General features: G+C 43.8%; 1 long non-coding RNA gene across 1 annotated transcript; it reads right to left on the bottom strand.

The window, feature by feature from the left end:
• Positions 1 to 594: 594 nt before the first annotated feature.
• Positions 595 to 2,390, bottom strand: LOC128789876 (uncharacterized). The gene is made up of 3 exons (XR_008431561.1): positions 2,288 to 2,390; positions 1,337 to 1,368; positions 595 to 692 (listed from the first exon to the last, which is right to left on the bottom strand). It is a non-coding gene; the product is annotated as an uncharacterized LOC128789876 (long non-coding RNA).
• Between the last annotated feature and the right edge of the window lie 5,379 nt (positions 2,391 to 7,769).

Genomic DNA, 7,769 nt, shown 5'->3' on the forward strand with positions numbered 1-7,769 from the left:
ATTCATATGGATTCATAGATTTTATTTTATTAACAAGGCTGTTAAGCTTTGTCCTCCTGTCATAAACAAGGAACTGAGTCACCACGTAGATGAAACAATTTACCAACTACATACTAAGCGTGTCCACATGATTCAGCACTTGAATTTCCACTCTCCTGTACCCTTATCCCATTGCCCTAAGTAATGAACTGCCCTCTATTTCAAATACTTTTGGTAGTTTCTTTCTGTCTACCTCAGTAGCTTTTGCTTGAACTAATAGTGTTTCTTTAAAAAACAATCTCCCACAGAAAGCAAAGGGTTTGTCTAAAGAGTATGTAATGAAATCAAACCAATTCTTTTGTATATATATATATAATATACTTATGGATGTATGTGGACATAGAGAGCAAGAGAGATGCACTAAGAGCAAACCAAAGCACACATCCATCATCAGAGCAATCTCTGAGCCACCTAAGACAAATGCTAACTCTTTCAAGGCAATCCTATACAATAGTTCAATAAAAAATATCTTCCGTTTCTAGCTGGGAATTTAGACCCAGTCATTTTACAAGCCAAAAAATAGGTCAAAGAATAACGGTGATAACTCACCTTATCTTCAGGCAGGGTGTGTGACAAGCTTGCTCAAATGGCCTCTGATTTTTCTGTCAGGGGGACAGCCCAGAAGTCACTGATGTCATCTCAGCGCTGCAAACCTGAGTGGAAAATCAGAGGCAGGTTTTAAAAAGCACCTCTTATACATAATTGATAAGGTAAGATATAGCAAACTTTTAAAAGGACAGCAAATGCAGAATAGTACCTGAGTTGAATGAACACAGGGCTTTTTAACCACCAGAGAAGTCACCTGAAGAGAGTTCTGCAGCTCAGTGTGACAAATTCCTGCACAGCATTCTCAAAGTCCCCAGTCTGAGCTACTTAGAGCTCAACTGCTCTTGAGCAGAGGGAGTTGGGAAGCTGGGGAATCACTGCTGAGCAGTAATGTATGTTTTCATAATCTTCAGTTTAAGGAATGTTCATTCAACTTCCCAGCTATTGACCAGTTGATAAGGGTGCAGATGGAATGTTGGTTTCCACATTTGGAAGCACACTGGGGGTGAATCTGTTCCTGAAGTGTGTTTATGTTTGAGGGATTTTGCATGCAGGCTATCTCCTCAGCGGCATGTTAAACTCTGCTCTCCAAAGACAAGAGTGCAAGAGGCAGTGTGGAGGGGGAGGAGAAGAATCCAAGAGGATGGAAAAGCTGCAAGACACATTTCTTTTGGAACACTGAAACTGGATTTTCAAGATTTGAAGAGCCTTTCTCATTTAAAGGAAAAATATCAAACTCCAATAAACTTACCACAAATGACGAAGAGTTGGGGGGGTCTGGAGCTGTAAAACAAGACACTGTATTTTCAGCTATCTCCACAATGAACATAATTTGACAGAACATCATGTGTTCAAACACTGAAATCTCTCAAAATGTTTGCAGGTGATATTTGCAATTTTCAAAGCTCACCTAATTTTATACCATCTCCTTCCCTCTTTTCTACCATACCTACATGTGGATGTTGTCATGTGCTGACATGTGCTGTCACTTAAAATTTGTCTTTCACAGCCTGAATCATTTTTGGTGTAAGGGAAGGACTTGGCCAGCATTCTGTGGCATGGCATTTAGGCTTGGCTCCCATTGTATGCCTATTTCCACCAAAGTCAATCAGTTCACATCAGGTATTCTGCAGACCCAGCACTGCAGTTTCTTATCATTTCTAGGGAGATTAGAGATAGAAATTTAACCTCTGGCTTGAAGATGACACAGAATTATCCCCGGATTTGCTCCCAAACTCATGTAAATAGCTTCCCCACTCCTAAAATAACTCCCAAGCTACCTTTCCCCCTCCTCACACTTCTGTATCCCTCTGCACTTCCCGGTCTTGGCAGGGACATTTCAGAAATAGCCATCACAATAGTGTTTCCACTCCGAAAGAGGAAACACTGGGTGGGAGGAGTTATGAGATGAACAGAGGAAGCGGAGCTGTTTTCACACCATCTCAGGCTGCATTTTTGCAGCAAAAAGGTGGGAATGCGTTTGGGGGTCTGGGGCCAGCGCAGCCCCGAGGCTGCGCAGCCGAGGCCGGCCGGGAATGTGCCCGGCAGGGAACGTGCCCGGCCCGGAGCACACGCGTGTGGCTCCCCGCATCACTCAGCACAGCTGACGCTGACAGGCAGCTCTGAGCTGTTGAACAAACTGAATGAACCAAGGTCAGGCCAGAGTCAGCCCCCAGCGTCCCTCCCTCCCTCCACGACTCACTGAGACATGAAAGGTGCTGGACGGCTCCTCAGCCGGGGCTGCTCCGTCACATGTCCTGTCAGCAATCCAAGATTTTTAGTTCTGAACTTTTCCGTGGAGCCAATCGCGATATTTTCTGGCTCTGGCTCGTCGGAGCGCTTGGCCGGGGCTGTGGGAATGCGGTGTCAAGGCAGCCTGTCCGTGCACTGGGACTGCTTTCATGCGTCTCCACCTGCTGGCTGGCATTCCGCTAATTGCAGCCGCCCGCCGGGATGACAGCGGACCTCTGCAGGGAACGGGCTGACGTGGGAAATGTCGCTCGCTTCCATAAGACGATGAGCAGACAAGCGCGACAGGAGAGATTGTTTTCTTAATTTGGTAACGAGTGACATCCTGAATCGCAGGTGACAGGTAGAAGGCCACTGAGATTTTTCACACCAAGGTTTTGAGCTTCTGGAGCCTCACTTGAGACGATAAGCAGTAAGAAAGATTTTTGGGGGAAGGAATTCATAAAGTGTGGAACCGTCAGCATTTTATTTCCCTAACAAAACCAGATGCTAAGAATGTTAACGTGCTTTCATTGACACAGTGAAGGAGGGAAATTGTTTATTAATATCTGGAAGCATGAGCATTCTGGGGCCCACAACTTAGTTGCTGTGTGGTTAGAAAGCAGTTACTTAGCAAATGCAGGCAGGCAGCTGTTTCAAATGGAAAGGAATAGAAATGATTAATGACTTCTATGCTTTAAAGAAATGAACCCGCAGGATTTCTTTCTTCTACTGTGCTGTCCCACTTGGCCATTTCTGTCATGTGCCCTGGGACTTTCTTTGGAAGTTTTCAATGGTCTGTCGTGAGCTACTCTTTAGAAACTTACTGGACCAGATCTAGAGCCAGACAGATGCCAGCTGTGGATGTGACCCATTTGTACATACATTTACAGACTCTGAGCACAGACTATCAACACTTGATATTCCATGAACTTTGTCCTGCAGCAGCAATAGTATGTCCTGCTTTCAGGCACTGCAGTGAAGAGCACAGTATTGACTCCTATTTAGAGTAGGATCAGTGTCACCTTTTCCCTCTTGCAGCTGCATTTTATCCGGGCAATATTGTACAATGGAGCGGGCAAGGGGCACTCTCAGGAACCCAGATAAAAAGGAATGAGCCTTTCCTTTGTTAGCCATGTCAGATATCAACATGGATTATTGGTATTTCACCATCTCCTGCACTTCCAGCAGTGGCTTGTTTTTATCCTTTATCACTCTGTCTTACTCTGGTTCTTAGGTCTTCTCTGTGTGGCATCACAAGGCAGAAAAGTCTAAAAAGGGGATGAGGAAGAGAAAGAGGAATATGGAGAAAATAAAAAGGAAGGGTATACAAAACAGATATTTTTACTGAACTGTTCACAGTGAATCATCCAGCCAATTGTATTATGTTACTTATCAGGGAAAGTAAGTTCTCCCCTGACTTGACTTAATGGAATTATTTTGAATTTACTTCAGTTCAAAAGGGTACATACCTTGGTCCACTAATTGTTCTGTTGCCATATTTTTGATTATGTGTTCAGAAATGTGAATGTTTGCTCTTCCAAAGTATTATCGCCTGTCAAAAGGGATATGGCTAAGCACTGAGAACAGGATAGGTACTACAGAAGGTGGTAAAGGTGCCCATTGCACATCTGTATGATTAAACACATCCAAGCACATTTATTACATACCTATACAAGCAATACTCCTGGCAGGTCCAGTATATTCCGATTTTGTTAGCACCAGAGGTATGACTAAATCAGCTGGCTGTGGGAACTCAAACCCACCCAGCAGTTTAGAAGGTGTGTGAGTTTAATGCATCCTGAATGTGCCTAATAACTTGGCTAAGCACAGGCAGACAGCTGAAGGGAGTTCTCACAGATTAGTCGAAGACCCAGCAGGACTGGAAGATGATATTTCCTTGTCTACGAGGATATCACTCTCAGGTCATCGCTTCAACACAGGAAGTTATCTGCAACGTGCGGCAACAATGTGCACTGGGACACAATTAGCCTGCTGTCTGATGATATTTAAGAATTAGCCACATAAGGCTTTCTTACAAAGTTGTCAGAAAGGCTCAACTGATTATTTTAACTAAGCCTGTTTAAAATACCTGAATAAACTGATGCAAAACAAAAGCAAGTTTTGCATGTTTGAACTGCAGGCTTCCTTGACATCGGTTTTTTTTTTTGGTGTAGGAATAAAGACCAGCTCAAGTGAATGGTGTTTCTCTTTCTTTATCTCTCTGGAGATCTCTGTCAGGTACCCAGGTGAATTAGCACTGACGCCATTCAGAGCTCACAGCAGAAGGATGAGCTTTATACATGTGGGTACCTCAAATCACATATGGAGGTGTAAATTCAGCTCCATGTTTCAGTCCACTTTGCTGAAAGCAGAAGTTGCTCCAATAGCCTGAATCTTTTTTCACAGGCTATTTTTGAAACTGATATAACTCAGGCAGGAAGCGTGAGTGTGTGTATCTGTGCTGCTGAACACCACATGAGGGCCAGATCTGTTTTCTGAAGTCGATTCTTGCTCCTGGTTTTGCTTCGTTGCTTTTTTGTTGTTGATTTTGGTCTGGTTTTGGTTTTTTTTAACTGCAAAATACTTCCTGAAAACTTTTCTCTGGTAATCCTACAGGGTTTAATAACAAGGTCTTATTCCTAACTGGATCATCTAGTTGTTGTGCACATGGATAAACTTCTCTCTTGTTTTCCTGGCCCCTTTTATCTTGCAGTATTTAGTCTGTGCTCTCAGTTGACACTGTCTCAATAACCACAGTATTTTTCTGCTCAGTTGAAGATCCCTCCATAGTACAGTATTTCTGCCATCCATGAAAAAGCATATTCAAAAATAGGCTGTGAATTTCATGATTGTTGTTGCTATTATTTTATGTTTTTCTCCAGAGCATGTTGATGCTGAGCAGAATGTCAGGCAGGTGAAAGAGTCACGTGAACCATTTGCAAACAGATCCTACATCAGTGGATGTCCTCAGGCCTCAGAGTTGCACTACCAGTGAGGAAATACTGATTTTGCGCATTTTCACCAGGAATGCCCCAATTAGTGTTTCTGTTTTGGTAAGAAACTGATTGTCTGCAAATTTTCTGCCAGTCTCTAAGTATAAAAAGGTGTGTGGTTTGCTCCTGCTGGGAGCTGGGTGGCTGGCAGGTGACTGCCCACAGTGAAACCCCACATGGGGCTCGAGTGGTGCCACCATTTCACAGGCTGGTGGCACCCCATCCTGGCACAAGGCCTTTTTTATCCCTCTTCTTTCTGTCCTGCAAGCTGAGGCTTGTGAGCACTAGGGAGAAGCAAGCTTTAGTCTAGCAGCTCAAACACTGAAGTAACTTACTTCCCTGGTTGGAACAAGGAGGAACTGTAGAAGGAATTGCAGCTCTCTGAGTCATACTTCCTCCTTGGAGTTTCTCTTGGAGTGGTGCAGCCCTGCAGCATGCCTTAGGCTGACACTAGAATCAAGCTTGTCCATCACAAAGTGATAGAGAAAAGGAAAGACAGTGAGGTACTGGGTTATCATACCCTCAAATCTCCAAATTGCAGCTCTAAATATAGCCAAACATGTAAAAATCTGTTTCTGGAAGCAGTACAACTATTTAGCTCCCAACCCTTCAAAAAACATACATGAAAAAAAAAGAAAAAAAATTTTAAAAAGCGCCACCCCAAAACCAAAACCCAAACTCCAAAAAGCCCCAACCAGTTCTCTCCCAACCAAGATCCTGTGTGTGGAGCCATGTTAAGCACATTCTGATCTCCAGCCAGCAAGTGAAAAATTCCCAAATGCCACACCTATCCAGGGTGTGACTAGAGACTATCAACTAGTTTATATTTGCACTTTGATATAGAGCACATGCTTAACATCCTATGGTGTATCCTTGGAAAAAAAAATAGCAACAAGTTTCAACACAGAAATGGTGTTAGATTAGGAGGCCGGAATAAATAAGAGCCAATGAGTTGTACAATGACTTGAGGTAGCGTATAAGATCTCATCTTAAAAAAATAATATGAGGGCAGTGTGTTGCAGATGAAGCACATAATGAAAAAGACATTCCAAACTCCTAATTTGGGAATAGATTACAAATAAAATAGGCTCAGGCATGCCAAGTGTAAAATCTTTGATATGGAAATGCAGTAATGGTTAAATGAAATGGGCTGAAAATCTATTTATCAACAGTGTGTAATGCCTACTTGGATCGTCCCATGAGAAAAACAAATAAGGAGTAGTAGGAGAATATACAGACACTGTTAAAAAGTTTACATACCTCCTGCTTTCAAACCTCATGACACAGCCCTTCACCTGGACTGGAGATTTTGAGAAGTTACAAAGTTGGTATGAGACCACACCTCAAAGGATTCAGGAAATATGCCCTGAGACCCAGATTTTTGGGAGTCACTCACTATGTTCAGGGCATTTAAAAGGACCTGGTCTCTAGACAATGAAAAGGAGCCCTCTGGCATCAGGCCCCCCAGAAGCATCATTCCCAAAAGCCTCAACCCAGGCCAGGGGGCTCCACAAGGTTGTCATTGATGGAAACGTGGCTGTGAGAGAGACCAGCAGCCCCCGAGTGACACCACCCAACTTCAAGGGGCTCCTTCCTGTCACTGCTACCTCGGGATCCTTTCCCTTTGTGTCCCTTTGTGCTGGCCCTCTGCTCCATTATTGCCAATGGGCATGTAAGTCATTACTGCGCCCGACATGTGAATCACAAATGCAAGTGCCATGGAAATTAAACTCCCTGACCTGCTCGCATTTTTCTCTTTGATGTCAGCCTGAATAGGCATTTTTGACTGGAACATAGTTTTAATTTTGAGAGCTGGCAAGGCCACCACAACCTTTTCTACAAGGGAGAATTCTTTGTTGTTCTTCCCAAATTGCTTTCCTAAAGAAAGAGTGTCTCAGCGAGTAGCACTGCAGAAGGCCCGGATCGTGTTTGCACCGCTTTCAGACACAGGAAGCAGAAAACAGCTCCTGTGTTCTTGTTCAAATGCACAGCCCCAAACTGCAGCAGCCTGAGCAAGTTGCATAATTTCCATTCATATGACACGGAGCTGAAAATGGAAAGCATCTCTCATTCATGGCTGAGGACTCCTCTTTGCAGTGGCACCCTGGGTTTAGGGTTATCGTGGCCACTAAGCACCAAACCACTGGCACAGGCAGAGGTGCTGGGACCTGAAGGAATTTGCAAGGGATCCAGGACCAGTATTAGATTTCCCTTTGAAATCACATGCTGTTTTGCTGAAAACACTGCAGTGGCGCCTGTTTTGAAACTGCAGTTTCCCACCTGGCTCTCACTGACCTGTTTGAAAGAATAAAACCAGAAGGGTTTTCAAGATGGATGACACTGGGGCCAGGAATCAAAACCTCACTTGTGTCTCTAAAGGCTTTTCCATGGTTGGAAACCTCGTTCTTGCTTCAGAAGACTATTTTTTTCTTCACTCTCTCAGCCAGGAGGCCATCTTTG

The sequence above is a fragment of the Vidua chalybeata genome, chromosome 6 (assembly GCF_026979565.1).
Source record: "Vidua chalybeata isolate OUT-0048 chromosome 6, bVidCha1 merged haplotype, whole genome shotgun sequence".
Taxonomy (NCBI): domain Eukaryota; kingdom Metazoa; phylum Chordata; class Aves; order Passeriformes; family Viduidae; genus Vidua; species Vidua chalybeata.